This window comes from Aotus nancymaae, unplaced genomic scaffold (genome assembly GCF_030222135.1).
Source record: "Aotus nancymaae isolate 86718 unplaced genomic scaffold, 86718_ANA_hifiasm-v0.15.2.pri h1tg000006l, whole genome shotgun sequence".
NCBI classification, from domain to species: Eukaryota; Metazoa; Chordata; class Mammalia; order Primates; family Aotidae; genus Aotus; species Aotus nancymaae.
The window spans coordinates 81,350,415-81,366,747 of NW_026988417.1; the positions used below are offsets into that span (position 1 = coordinate 81,350,415).

Consider the following 16,333-nt stretch of genomic DNA (forward strand, 5'->3'; position numbering starts at 1 on the left):
CTCTCAAGGGAGGTCAAAGGGAAATTACTCGTTAATGGTGTTTACCCTGGGCCCCAGAACTTAAAGCTTTTATCATTCATAAAACCACTCTTCTAACCATGTTAATCATCCACAAGCATGTTGACTTAAAACCTCTGCTATGAAGTTCATACTGAATAAATGTGAGGATGGAGAGGGAGTCTTGGTCAATTAGCTGCAGTTTGCCTTCTGAAAGCAGCCGATGACCATCCCTAGCCCACTTGAATCACTGAAATAGGTGTGAGAGTGCATTCATTCATCCATCTTTGAGTCAGGGTCTGCAGAACAGACCTCCACAGGTGGTGATCAATGTCTCACCAAAGTGCTGGGATTGCAGGCATGAGCCACTGTGCCCAGCCCAACACTTATTTTAAAAATAAAAATCATGAAAGTCTTATTAAATTGTAATTATAGTGAGCTTATTAAAACCAAGTTTCCAATAGATAAATGGACAAAATATTTCAAAAGAAAAATTCACAAAAGAGAAAATGCAGTTGATCATAAACACATTAAAAAATTATCCTCAATAGTAAAGTAGTAATGCTAGTTTCAAAAATCGAAGTTTCAAAATAACCCTAGACACAAATGTTACCAGCTTTGTTTTGGCCATCTGCAGGATAATCACAAATTCTGTCTGAAGGACTGAGGATCAGTGCCTGCAAAAGGCCAGAATATCCCACCATGGGCACAAGTAGCTTGAAATTGCAGAAGTATGTCCTATTTTTTCTTTTCTTTCCTTTCCTTTTCCTTTCCTTTCTTTTGTCTCTCTCTTTCTCTCTAATTCTCTCTCTCTCTCAGTGTCTCTCTCTCTTTCGTTCTTTCTAGATAGATCTTGCTCTGTCTCCCAGGCTGAAGTGAAGTGGCTCCATCATAGGCCACTGCAGCCTTGACCTTCTGGCCTCAAACAATTCTCCCACCTCAGCCTCCCGAGTAGCTGGGACTATAGGCATATACATGCATCACCACACCTGGCTAATTTTTAAAAAAATTTTTTGTAGTGTGAGGGTCTCACTATGTTGCTCAGGCTGGTCTTGAACTCCTGGGCTCAAGCAGTCCTCCTGCCTCAGCCTCCCAAAATGCTGGGATTCCAGGCGTGAGCCACCATACACAGCCGTGCACAACTTGCTCTTTTGGTTCTGTGGCTGCTACACTTTGGGGGATGTGCCCACTGATCCACAATAGCTAGGGAGTGCTCTTCCATAAGCTCCCCTTCCTCACGCTGAGCAATGTGCTTTCATCATGGGCTTTGTTATCACAGTGGTTGCCTTCCTGGGCTGCATAGGCTCTATCAAGATAAACAGGTGCCTCCTTATGTCCTTGTTCATTCTGCTGCTGATTATCCTCCTTGCTGAGGTGACCTCGGCCATCCTGCACTTTGTTTTTTGGTTTTTTTTGAGACGGAGTTTCGCTCTTGTTACCCAGGCTGGAGTGCAATGGCGTGATCTCGGCTCACCGCAACCTCCGCCTCCTGGGTTCAGGCAATTCTCCTGCCTCAGCCTCCTGAGTAGCTGGGATTACAGGCACGCGCCACCATGCCCAGCTAATTTTTTTGTATTTTTAGTAGAGACGGGGTTTCACCATGTTGACCAGGATGGTCTCGATCTCTTGACCTTGTGATCCACCCGCCTCAGCCTCCCAAAGTGCTGGGATTACAGGCTTGAGCCACCGCGCCCGGCCCCATCCTGCACTTTGTTTACGAACAGAAGCTGAATGTGTTTGTAGCTGAGGGTCTGACTGGTAGCATTTACCATTACCACTGGGATGATAGCACCAAGGTGATGTGGGACTCCATCCAGTCATTTCTGCACTGTTGTGATATAAAAGGCACGAGTGATTGGACCAGCGGCCAACAAGCATCTTGCCCCTCAGAGCCAAAAGCGAAATGTTGCTATGAAAAAGCAAGACTGTAGTTTCACTCCAATTGCTGTATAGCAGAATCATCACCATCTGTATATATGTGCGATCCAGATGGTAAGGGTGTCCTCTGCACTGACCCCAAACAGCCAGATTGATAAAACCAGTCAGGCCCTGGGGGTGTGACCTACAACTGCCCTGTGCTGGGGGAGACTCATTCCATCTCTGGAAATCCAAAACCATTTATAGCATGAGGTTCTAAATGGTCACCTGCTGGACTATCCTCCCCCCATCCCTTTGCTTTTTGGGATGCTGTCCTCTACAACCAGAAAAGAAGGTGTTGGCCAGGGACTTTCCATCTCAGTCAGCAAGACAACCTTTCACCTACTGATGCCAGCAGCCACGTCTCTCAAGGTTGTAACAGTAATACTTGGACATCTTTTTAGAAATGAGAGGCCAAGAGAAACTGTGGAACTAATGGCTTGAGATCAAAGAGTGGGGCCAGGATATGAATTTTTGCATATTCCCATTGTCAAATTTGTCTCTGGCCTCTATGTCATGCCCAGTCTGCTCTCCAAAGTCAAGCAAGAGACAAGCTGAAGGGAGTTCTAGGTCCAGGCTCATGGGACCCTTGTCACAACCCTGTTCCTCTTTGACAAAGGGTGGTGGCTACAGGAATTACAGAGTGCTCTTTCTCCAAAGGGCAATGCTTTATTTCCATTCCTTTACTAAAGGACCTTATCAGTTTATTCTGTCTTTCCACAAAAAATTATCCAGTGATTTATATCCTGTCTTCAACCAGTCACTTAGCTGATAATCACATTCACAAGACTTCTGGTGTTATCTCTCTATTAGATAAAGTTTTGTTAGTATACTATTTTACTCTTCAATAAATAAAAATGAACTTAATTTTTTTAAAAATCAAAGAAGTTTCCATTTCACATCTATCAAAAAAGTAAATGTTTTAAAAATGTAATTCTTAATATTTATGAATACATGAATAAAGTATTCATTTATTAATTTATTGAATGCCCACTATGTGGCAGGCATGCACCATTATAAACATTTAAAAATAAAAACTTACAACAACACAGAAAATTATAATAAGTGAAAAACAAGCAGGACACAAAAAACGAATGGACAATAATTATAATCATATTTTTAAACCAAGAACTTTGACATAGGGGACAAAAACAAATAACAACCAAAATGTTGGCTGAGTGCTGTGGCTCATACCTATAATCCTGCACAAGGCAGGAGGATTGCTTAAGGCCAGGAGTTCAATACCAGCCTGAGCAACTTAGCAAGACCCCGTTTCTACACAAAATAAAAAAATTATCTGGCTGTGGTGGTGCCTGTAGTACTAGCGATTCATGAGGCTGAGGAAGGAGGATCACTTGAGTACAGGAGTTCGACGTTATGGGAACGTATGAAGGCACCACTGCACTCCAGCCTGGGCAACAGAGCAAGAAGCTGTCTCTAAATAAAAAGAAGAGTAAAGAAAAAAAGAAAAGTTGGTTCTCCTTAGCTGGTTGAAATGTTGCTGAATTGTTATTTAAATGTTTCTCTATTTCAAATTTTTTCTTTAATAAAGTAGTTTTAAAATATAAACATTACCAGTTCATAATTGATAAAAGTATACTTTATTGGCCGGGCGCGGTGGCTCACGCCTATAATCCCAGCACTTTGGGAGGCCGAAACGGGTGGATCACGAGGTCAAGAGATCGAGCCCATCCTGGTCAACATGGTGACACCCCGTCTCTACTAAAAATACAAAAATTAGCTGGGCATGATGGCGCGTGCCTGTAATCCCAGCTACTCGGGAGGCTGAGACAGGAGAATTGCTTGAACCCAGGAGACAGAGGTTGCGGTGAGCCAAGATTGCGCCATTGCACTCCAGCCTGGGTAACAAGAGTGAAACTCTGTCTCAAAAAAAAGAAACAAAAAAAGTATACTTTATTTCAAAACTATTGATTCAGTTCAGTAAATATTGATCACTTCCTGTATTCTCATATTATTTTAGGAGGTGAAAAAGAGGGGTATAAAGGCATATAAAATGCTATTTTGGCTGAGCGTGGTGGCTCACACCTGTAATCCCAGCACTTTGAGAGGCCAAGGTGGGTGGATCACCTGAGGAGTTCAAGACCATCCTGGCCTGGCCAACGTGGTGAAACCTCATCTCTACTAAAAATACAAAAAATTAGCTGGGCATGGTGGTGGAGCCTGTAACCCTAGTCACTCGGGAGGCTGAGGCAAGAGAATTGCTTAAACCCGGGAGGTGGAGGTTGCAGTGAGCTAAGATCCTGCCACTGCACTCCAGCCTGGGCAACAGAGCAAGACTCTGTCTCCAAAAAAAAAAAAATACTGTCTCTATTTTCAAGATGTTTATAATCTTAAGTGGAGTAAACAGCACAGGATACAGTTAAATAAAAAATTCAGATTTACATTATTTTGTGTATTCATTCAACATTTGTTGAACTTATACTGTGCATGAAGCTCACAAAGAAGGCTGTGCCTAAGGCCTAAGGAAGGGTTAGGGGAGTGTCGATATGGGTCTGTTAGCCCCAACAAATTATTTACTGAGACCTCAGGAGACACCCATTTTATCTCCTTTTATAATCTTTTTTTAATCCACAAAACCAATTTTAACTTTGCAAGTAGAATATAAAAGTTTGCTAGGCAGAGGTGAGTATGATGAGCCATCAATACTGTATTACAGCTCAGGTAAAGTGAATAATATGGACTTGAGTAGATATTGTAGGACTGCGTATTAATATGCATTTAAATGGGTTCTGTAATATTTCAAAACTGATCACAAAAATGGCCAGGTTTGAAATTAAGCCTAAAAGTTCAACATGATTAAGATATGAATATATGGAAAGAGGAACAGTATTTTTTTTTTTATTTTTTATTTTTGAGACAGAGTCTCACTCTGTTGCCCAGGCTGGAGTGCAGTGGCACGATCTTGGCTCACTGCAACCTCCACCTCCCTGGTTCAAGCAATTCTCCTGGCCTCAGCTTCCCAAACAGCTGGGACCACAGGCATGCACCACGGTGCCCAGCTAAATTTTTTTGTATTTGTGATGGAGATGGGGTTTCACCACATTGGCCAGGCTGATCTTAAACTCCTCACCTCAGGTGATCTGCCCTCCTCAGCCCCCTAAAGTACTGGGATTATAGGCATGGCCCACTGAGCCTGGCAGGAATAGTATTTTAAAAAATTTTTTTGGTAGAGACAGGGGTTGTGCTATGTTGAGGTTAGATGAACTGGCCTCAAGGTGTTCTCCCACCTCAGCCTCCCAAAGTGCTGGGATTATAGGCATGAGCCACCATGTGCAGCCAATAGTATTTCTTAATGGGAGTCATTACCATTATTTTGTTCTTTAAAATATCCTATTCATACATATTTTGAAATATAAACTTTAAAAATAAGAAAAGAGGTCACTAAAGCTATGAATATATCACAAGGCAATATCCAGATAAGCCACTCCATGTGATATTAATTTGTCTATTTAGAACAAATGAAATCAAGAAAAAATTGCACTTGTTTCCAACTCAGTTTGAAATCTGGGGCAGCTGTTGCTCTCTCAACCTCCATCTGAAGATGAGCTGTTGCTCGCTCAACCCTCCTATTTGAAGAAGTTGGAAAACAAACAGGTACATTTTCCAGACTCCCTATAGATAGGGTTCTGTCTATGAAATAGACTCTGCCAGTTAGATACACATACGTGAAATTTGAAAGCAAGGCAGAGGTGAGTTTCCTGCAGCAGGGAGAGTTGACATGCAGGCTTTGACAGACACAGGGTTTGCATGGGTTGGATGAATGCTGCACTCTATGCAAGGGACAGTGTCTTCTTAGCACAGGGCAGCACAGCCACAGCAGTGGTTGCAGTAGCTTTCTTCTTGATCATGGATATGAGGGCATGAACTTAACACCAAAACTCCAGAAGCAGCCCCGTTTCTGCTCTTCCAGCCATTTTAATGAATTTATAAACACATACTTCTGTATATTAAAATTCCTATCTCCTGGAAATTCCTAGAATAATTTCTTTTTGCTACACTGAACCCTGAGTGGTAAACTACCCCAGAGTGTAGATGTGAGCATTGAATAAAATATGTAAATCACTTAGAATAGTGATTTATATGTAGTAAAGAATAGTGGCCTGGAACAGTCCCAATAAGAAATACCTATATAGATATATTTATAAAACAGGAGATTATAGGAATTGACTTACACAATTACGGAGGCCTTGAAGTCCCATAATCTGCCCTTTGCAAGCTGGAAAACCAGCTGGATAAAGCTGGTAATGTAACTCAGTTCGAGTGTAAAGTCCTGAGAACCAGGGGAGCCAATGGTGTAGGTCCAGATCAGAGCTCAAAGGTTCTAGAACCCAGAGCACCAGTGTCTGAGGGTAGGGGAGTATATATGGCTGTTGCAGCTCAAATGGGAAGCAAATGCACCCTTCTTCCACCTTTTTTGTTCTATTCAGTCCCTTATAGGATTGGATGATGTCTATTCACATTAAGTAAGGGCAAATCTTCTTTACTCAATCTACAAATTAAAATGCTAATCTCTTCCAGAAACACCCTCACAGACACACACACAAATAATGTGTTACCAGCTACTAACTGGGCATCCCTCAGCTCAGTCAAGATGTCACATAAAATTAACCATCACATTGGCCCATTATAATAGAAAATAAAAGGTCCTGATCAGAATTACTGAAAACAATAAAAAGCAGAAGTACTAAGAAGCACTCAGGAAAACAATCATCTGCTGGACGTAGAGTTGTAATATTTAGATAAACAATGTGGGGAGTTTTCTTTTTGCAAGGATTCAAAGGAGAGCTTGAGGAAGAGGCAAGATAACCTACCTCTTGTACTAATACCATACGTATTAGGGTTCTCTAGAGGGACAGCACTAATAGGATAGATGAATATATGAAAGCTAATTTATTAAGGAGAATTGACTCACACAATCACAGGGTGAAGTCCAACAATAGGCTGAGGAGCCAGGAAGCCAGTCTGAGGCCCAAAACCTCAAAATTAGGGAAGCCGACAGTTCAGCCTTCAGTCTGTGGCCAAAGGCCTGAGAGTCCCTAGCAAAACCACTGATGTGAGTCCAAGAGTCCAAAAGCCGAAGAACTTGGAGTCTGATGTTCAAGGGCAGGAAGCATCCGGCATAGTAGAAAGATGAAGTCTGGAAAACTCAGTAGGCCTGCTCATTCTACCTTCTTCTGCCTGCTTTATTCTACCCATGCTGGCAGCTGATTGGATGGTGCCCACCCACGTTGAGGATGAGTCTGCCTCTCCCAGTCCACTGACTCAAATGTTAATCTCCTTTGGCAACACCCTCACAGACACACCCAGGAACAATGCTTTGCATCCTTCAATTCAATCAAGTTGACACATTATTAACCATCATACCATGGAAAATTCAGATTTCATAAATAAAATTGAAGGGATAAAAGGAGGCAAAATGATGTGACGGGAGACCTATGTGAGTGATTCGATGGTACTCATAGTACTATCCCCTGCCCTTTCTCGAGTTTTTCCTTGGCCTGATGCAGACTAGTGAGAAACAGCATGCCTAAAGCCTTTGTGATTTCTCTTTCACATCTGGCTGGTCACCATTTCTTACAATTTGTTTCTTCATAAGTCTCTGGCTTTCAGCACTTTGATCTTAATAGTCACAGTTCTAATCTAGGCCTCAGTGATTTAAAGTTGTGGCTAACTGTATATACAGTCCTAACTTCTTTATCTCTAATTTTCTGATTTTTTTCCCTTTAAAATCCCAATAATAAAATTTTCTTCTTTATCATTCTCACTGCAACTTTGTCCAAAATTTCACAAAAACAAAAGTTATTTATGCTTGGTTTTAAAGTGCTGTGTATCTGCTATATCAACCAGGTTTCTTAGCTTCTATCTTTTTTTTAACTCCCTTCCTCCCTCTTTCCACCTCCCATTCCTCCTTCTTCCCCACTACCCTTCTGCTAATGGATAAATATGATCCATATCATCTGACAGTGCTTTTCAAACTTGAATATGCATATGAATCACCTGGGAATCTTGTTAAAAAGCAAATTCTGACTCATTATGACTAGGATCATACTGAATAGGAGGCTTGAAATTCTTATTTCTTAATAGCTTCCGGCTGCCGCTGCTGAATTGCAGACCACATTTTTAGTAGCAAGACTCCAGAAGACTGGTTTTTGAACAGGAATGATTTTGGACCCCAGGAATATTTGGTGATGTGTAGATGGATTTTTGATGGTTACAACTGGGGTGGTGCTCCTGGGCAGAGGCCCAGGGATGCCACTAAGCATCTTACCATGCACAGAACAGCCCCTCACCACAAAGAATTACCTGGCCCAAAATGTCAACAGTGACCAGGCTGAAAAATCCTGTTCTAGAATGATCTTAAACACTATAAGTACTCAGTGGCATCTTCTATGAGTCTAACGGTTTTGTTTTCTTTTTTCTAGAAAGAAACTTCCCAGTCCTCTTCCCTCTCTTAGTTCTTGTGACTAAAATGATCTCATATTTCAAGACATTTTTTCCCCCAAAGTCTACCATTTCCTTTTCCAATTTATTAAATGAAAGTTATGAATGGAGTTTTTCATGGCATTAACATGATTTTGAAAGCCTCATACTCAGCTGTGCACGGTGGCTCATGCCTGTAATCCCAGCACTTTGGGAGGCAGAGGAGGACGGATCACGAGGTCAGGAGCTTGAGATCAGCCTGACCAACATGGTGAAACCCCATCTCTACTAAAAATACAAAAAAATTAGCCGGGCATGGTGGCATGGGCCTGTAATCCCAGCTACTTGGGAGGCTGAGGCAGGAGAATTGCTCCAACCTGGGAGGTGGAGGTTGCAGTGAGCCAAGATCGTACCGCTGTACTCCAGCCTGGGTGACAGAGTGAGACTACGTCTCCAAAGGAAAAAAAAAAGGCCTCATACTGTCAATACCTCAGAAAAGGATAAAAAATCAAGACAGCAAGTTTACATCCTTGAAATGTGTGATCCTATATGACTTTTTTATTACCTATGTTTAAACTAGTGGATTATGGTGCCTTAGAAAACAACTGAAGTGATTCTCAAAATTGTAATCAATGGTGTTTTACTTTGTATGTGTTTTCAATGACTCTTCAGATTGGAGCAATCAACTAGTCCATAGTGTAAAAGGAAATGAACCTCTAAAATAAGTATTTTTTTTATTCAGATGAGGAAGATGGTGGCTATTTTAAAAGCTCTTTTATTATAGAAAGCTGTGTTTTCCATCGTTGAGGAGAATCAGGAATTTGACAACTACAACTTGATTTGACTCTCCAGCAATGTAGCTTACACAACAGTTACTGCATATAAAAAAAATAGGATGAGTTTTACCAGAATTATGACTAGATGAAAGTAAATTGAGTCCTTAGTATTTTTACTGAAACTGTGGTCACAATTCCAAGTTTTTGAAATTTTGCTTTTCCTAGTTTTCTAAGCCTGTCTGGCATCTTTGGCTGACTCAGAGCCCAATCTTGAACTTACACCTGGCCTGCCAGCACCTGGGGCACTGCCCTGGGATTCCCACTCTGCACTGCTTTCTTCTTGATTTCATTGCAATGGAAATATTTGAGTAGTTTGAGTTTGGTCTAGTCACTGGGGACAGTTTCTTTTAATGTAAAGATCTTACAGAAAAGTGCTTTAGTCATCAACTTAGAGAATTCACAAACTGAAAAATGTTATAAAAGATGACTAAATCAGAATGATCCTCTTAAACTTACTATCCACTCACCTACACTTCCCCAGTAAACTCTCCTTCCTCTTTATTAAACTTAGTAAATGACAGCACCATACACTCAATCATCTGGGCCCAGGTCTGAAGTCATGGTAGACTTTATTTTTTCACCCACATCCAATCACGTGATGAAGGGCATCCCACGGCAGGAGGACAGGAGCAAGTGTGTCAGCTCAGATCTCTCTTCCTCTTCCTATAAAGCCACCAGTCCCATCATGGGGTTCATACTCTAATGACCTTATCTAATCCCAATTACCTCTCAAAGGCCCCAGCTCTAATCAACATATGAATTTGGCAGTTAAGTTTCCAATACAAGGAATTTGGAGAACATATTCAAACCACAGCACTCCTGAAATCTCTTACAGAAATATTACAGAGTAGAAAGAATGCAAACATTTCTTATATCTAATATAAGATATAAATATGGGAGAGTATCCCATTCTTGGTTCCATTCCCTTATTACAATAAACACAAATGATCTCATGGGACTAGGATGACCTACCTCAATGTAGCTTGCTTTGCATGTGATAGTTTAACAAATTAGTTATTCACAGATGCACTCAAGTAGCCAAGAGCTCCCAGATGATTTCTCTAGGATTGTGCAAAAGCTTCTGGCACAATGGCTTATTAGGCCCTCCAGAAACTGGCCCCTGCCTGCCTCCAGCATATTCTCTCACTGTACTTCCCATCTTGAATTCAGCCATTCTGAATTATTTACTGTCCCCATAACAGCCTGTTTCGTAGCTCCATGTCCTTTGTTCATGCCATTTCAACTGCCCATAATATCTTTACTCCATTTGTCCATCTAAACCACTGTTCAGCTTTTAAGACCCAATTCAATCACAGTCTCTCTTAGGAAGATTTTTCTAACTCCTTCCTTTTCCCTGCTTCTTGGGAATTGCCCATCAATCTCTTGAATACAGTAGTAAACTACCCCCCCCCCCCCCGCCCCTGCCCCGCAACACACACACTCACTCACTCACTTGTATTATAACACTTACTGCTTCTTTGCAAGTATTCATTTATATGTCTATCTCCTGTACTAATCTAGAAGACCCTTTAGGTCAGATACTGTGTGTATTTTATTTCTATATCCCTAAATCTAGCACAGTGACTGGCACATAGTAAATATTTAATAAACATTTGTAATATTAATGTAATATGTCTAGCATAAAATGTTCCTCTTAACTTGCCAACAGAAAATATCACACAGTCATAGAATCTGCTGGAAATTTAGCTACCTGTGAAAAGAAAAGCACAATGAATATTTCTTTTTCAATTTAGAGAAATTCAAAACATATAAACTCTTTCCCAATCTGATTATAATTTTGAGTAATATAAGTTAGGGTGGAGGTGCTAGAAGGAGTACTCTATCAGATCTGTCTTCTAAATTCTTTTTTGCCTGAGATTATATATTTTTAAAACATAAAACATAAAGTTATAAAAATACAACCAAGAATTCTTATATACTTTCATCTGGATTTCTTAATAGCTTTTTGTAGTTAGATTTTAAAAAACTGACAGTAACTTGCAGACATGAGGTTCATTTACACGTCAGCACTTCAAAACAAAAACAAAACCAAAACAAAATATATTCTCTTACCTCACCACAGGACACTTATCAAAATCGGGAAATTAATATTCATACAATATTATTATATAATTTATGAATTTAATTTTCACCAGTTGTTTTATTGATGTATTTTTATAGCAAAAGGAAAAGGATTTCTGGTCCAAGATCCAATCCAGAATGAAACATGGCTTTTAGTCATCACGTCTCATTCATCTCTTGTAATCTGAAACAGTTCATTGGTCTTTTTTTTTTTTGTCTTTCATGACCTCGAATTGACATTCTGAGGCATTATGGGAAGTCCACTTGCAGCAAGTCCATTCCTTGATTTGGATATATCTGATATTTCTTCATTATTATCTTCAGGTTATACATTTTTTTAAGTTATGCATTTTTGCCAAGATACCACAGAAGTAACACTGTGTCATTTTTAATGCATCCTACCAAGAGGTACTACTGATTATGTTAACTCTGATCATTTTATTAAAGTGGTGCCTGCAAGTTGTCACTACTGTAAATTACTGTTTTCCTCCATGTAATTAATAAGTAGCATGCGGGGATGAGGTTTTATTGAAGGCTAAATAAAAGAGAGACCAAGTGTTCTTCTGTGGTCTAAATGGAAATTGTTTAGTTCTGTTATTTGGCCTTCTTAGAAATTACATATAAAAATTGAAAGACTTTAAAATGGTGATCTTCTGACATTGTTAGTGCTTTAGCTGCAAAATTATTTATAAAAACAAGATGTAGCTCTGAAATCCAAAGCGCTGAATATTAAAGCCTTAAGTAGATAGGAGATCCGCATTTAGCTCCTCAGGGATTTGAAGCTCGAATAGCAGCAGAAATGTTGTTTCTGTGACATTGTGCATTTGGCTCACAGCTAGATCACTCTTCAAAAACCCTCTGACAGGAAGATAATGTCCTTTGTTATTAGTCATACTTTACAATCAAATAATAGGCTTATGTTGGTGTTAAAGCTGTGAGTCCTGACTCTTAGCCTCTTTGTTCAACCCACATGTCCTTTAAGGGAGAACTATATTGAAATGGTACAGGTGATTCAATGGATATTTACTTGTTTTGTGGAGTTAGAAATCTAACACAATCAGTGGGATGTTCTTAAACTATTCTTTCAAATCGTTCTGCATCATAGTAAAGGAACTGTGCAGTTCAAGTACAACATTTCCTTCCCTCACTAGATCCAGCTACTAAAGACCCCTTTCACACTGTGATGTTCTTTGAGATGGCACTGTACACCATGGAGTATGGTGGCGATAGCTGCCTATTAGTTTGCTAGGGCTGCTATAACAAAGTACCACAGACTGGATGGCTTGAACAACGGACATTTGTTTTCTCACAATTCTTGAGGCTAGGTATCAATGTGTTGGCAGGGTTGGTTTCTTCTAAGGCCTCTATCCTTGGCTTATATATAGATGGCTGTCTCTCTCTCTGTTGACTTCACATGATGATCTCTCTGTACATGTCTGTGTCCCAATTTCCTCTTTTTATGAGGACACCTGTCATATTGAATCAGGATCCACCCATATAACCTCATTTTACTTTCATTTCATACCTCTTTAAAAGTCCTGTCTCCAAATAGAGTCATACTCTGAGGCACTGAGGGTTAGGACTGCAATATATGAATTGTAGGGGGACACAGTCCCATCCATACCACTACTCTTCCAGCCCCACTGGCTTTGTATAAAACTTTTATTTTTTTTTTTCACATTACATGCCTGTATTGAAACATCTCACATACCCCAGTCATAAATATATGCACCTACTATGCACCCACAAAAATTAAAAATAAAATTTTTTTCTAAATAAAATAAAAAACGTTTTGGTTATTCTATCAAATTTACAAGGATTTAAAGGGAGGTTTCATACATTCCTTAGTAGACTTTACAACACATACTTAAATTTGTTTAATTATTTAAAGGAAACCATTCCTTTTGAGAATTCTTTTTTTTTTTTTTTTTTTTTGTGATAGGTTCTTGCTCTGTTGCCCAGGCTGAAGTGTAGTGGCACAATCACAGCTCACTGCAGCCTCACCCTCCTGAGCTCAAGTGATCCTACCACCTCAGCATTTCAAGAATTCTTAATGATTAGGGAATTATGTATGATAATTTTTTTTTCTTTTTTAGAGACAGGGTCTCACTATGTTGCCCGGGCTGGTCTCAAACTCCTGGGCTCAAAGGATCTTCCTACCTCAGCCTCCCGAATAGCTGGGACTAAAGATATACACCATCACATCTGTTTCATTTGTAAAGTAATGATGGCTCCAAGAAAAATACATATTTTCTCTTTTCATATGCTTGAAGATAACTCGACTATAAAAAGATCTTAAATCTGAACTAAAAAAAATGTTTTTCAGGAATAATTCTAAACTAAAATCCAATGTAAAATTATCCTAATATGAAGATGTGATCATTCAAGTGCTCTTTATATTTCTATCCTCCTTAATAGTGGTCTACATGTGAATCTCAACCAAATATTTTAGAAGAGACTTCATTGCTCTTTAGGGAAAAAAATGACTTATTAATAGTATAGACTAGGTATACTACAGTAAAAAAAAGTCACTAAATCTTAGTGGCTTAAAAGAACAAGTGTATTTCATGTTTATGCTGTTAGGTTGAATTACTTGAAATTTCCAGTATTTCACAATTTTTTAACTAGAGATACTGTAAATTCATATGGATTGGTGTAAATGATTAGGGCCTCTGCTCTATGTTGTCTACTGAGAAGCACAGTCTAACAGAGGTTCCACCAGCTAGGATATTGCTGGTCACCTTGGCAGAAGGAAAGGAACTTAAGAAGTACACATGTCATTTAACACTGCACTTTTATTGGTCAAAAAAAGTTATAAGGCTGTATCTAACTTCAGTGAGGTAGGATAGTGCTATCCATAAGCCAGGAAAAAGGAGAACTTGAATATTAATGACTACCAAATCTAGTAGTGTTTATGTCAACATCACCCAGTAATAATGATTCTTTTATATGCTTTTTCTAGTCCTTGGTTTCCTCCCTCCCTCCCTCCCTCTCTCCATCCCTCCCTCCCTTCTTCTTCTTCTTTTTTTTTTTTTTAGATGGAGTTTCACTCTTGTTGCCCAGGCTGGAGTGCGATGGTGTGATCTTGGCTCACCATAACCTCCACCTCCCAGGTTCAAGTGATTCTCCTGCCTCAGCCTCCCGAGTAGCTGAGATTACAGGAATGCACCACCACGCCTGGCTAAGTTTTTAAAATTTTGTTATTTTTTATTTTTAGTAGAGACAGGATTTCTCCATGTTGGTCAGACTGGTCTTGAACTCCCGACCTCAGGTGATCCACCTGCCTGGGCCTCCCAAAGTGCTGGGATTACAGGCGTGAGCCACCGCACCCAGCCCCTTCTTTCCTTTTTTAAAGACAAGGTCTTGGTCTGTCACCCAGGCTGGTTTCTCTCTTTCTCTTTTCATATGCTTGAAGATAACTCGACTTTTTTTTTTGAAACAGAGTCTTGCTCTGTCACCCAGACTGGAATGCAGTGGCATGATCTTGGCTAACTGCAACCTCCATCCCTAGGGTTCAAGCCATGCAGTGGTGCAATTATGGCTCACTATAGCCTCTACCTCTTGGGTTTAAGTGATTCTCCAGCTTCAGACTCCCGGGGAAGCTGGGACTACAGACATACACCACCATGCCTGGCTAATCTAGTCCTTTCACGCATGTGTAACCTGTTTTAATAAAATCATATGGCTCAATTGTGCAGGTGATTGTTTTTATTTTTGTTTTCATGCACTATACAAATTGAAACTCATTGGGCATTGTTAACCCCAGATGAATCTAATGTATTTAAGTAGTCTCTGTCATCGAGTTTCAGAAATAAGTTTTGGACCTTGTTATTATTAAAATAATAGGCTCCCTGAGTTATTATTCTTCAATAACATGTCACATTCTCCTAGAACATGTGACATAGTTCCTAGGCTAAGGTGATTTTTTAAAACTGTTTCTTAGTCTGTAATTGAAATTCTGCAACAGACATTGAAGAAACCATGTTTCAGTAGTTCCTTTACCTTCTTTTCTTTCTTTCATCCCAAACTTATATAATATAATATATAATATAATGCAATGTTTAAGACAATATTATGTTTAATAATGAAATGGTAGACAATTTTGTTAAACTAGTTGGTCTAATCAGATAAAATGTCACTACTCTAGTGAAATTCCAGTTCTTAATTTTTACTCTTTACTAGGGTATTGGTATAAGAATTGTCTTACAATTTTTTGGATAGAAAGTATAACATGTAGCTAATCACTGCATTATCATAACAAATATCAAAGGGATTTATACTTATAAATTTGTTTGAATAGCTTTATTAGGATAACCTCCTACACCACATAATTCACCCACTTACAATGTAAAATTTAATGGGTTTTAGTATATTCAGAGTTGCACAGTCATCACTAAGATTCACTTTGGAACATTTTCGTTATCTCAAAAAGAAATCCCATACCTACTAGCACTTACTCCCCATTTCCCCAGTCTCATCCCATTCCCAGCCCTAGGCAACCACAAATCTACTTTCTCTCTACTGATTTGCCTATTCTGGATATTTCCTATACATGAAATCAGACAATATGTGATCTTTTGTGACTGACTTCTTTCATTTAGCATATGTTTGTTTGTTTTGTTTTGTTTTTTGAGATAGAGTCTTGCTCTGTCACTCAGGCTGGAATGCAGTTACATGTTTTTGGCTAACTGCAACCTCCACCCCTAGGATTCAAGCCATTCATGTGCCTCAGCCTCCCAAGTAGCTGGGACTATAGGCGCACACCACCATGTCTGGCTAATTTTTGTAGTTTTAATAGAGATGGGGTTTCACCATGTTAGCCAGACTGGTCTAGAATTCCTGGCCTCATTTTATCTGCCTCGGCCTCCCAAAGTGCTGGGATTACAGGTATGAGCCACTGTGCCCAGCCACATTTAGCATAATATTTTAAAGGTTTATACATGTTTTAGTGTGTATCAGTACTTCATTCCTTTTTATTGCCAAACAATATCCCATCGTGTAGATATACCATATTTTATTCATCCATTGATCAGTTGATAGACATTTGGGTTGTTTCCAAT

The 16,333-nt window shown here is 39.5% G+C and overlaps 1 pseudogene; it reads left to right on the forward strand.

Annotated features, from left to right (window-relative positions):
* Positions 1-699: 699 nt before the first annotated feature.
* Positions 700-2,058, forward strand: LOC105707012 (leukocyte surface antigen CD53-like; annotated as a pseudogene).
* The last annotated feature ends 14,275 nt before the right edge of the window (positions 2,059-16,333 follow it).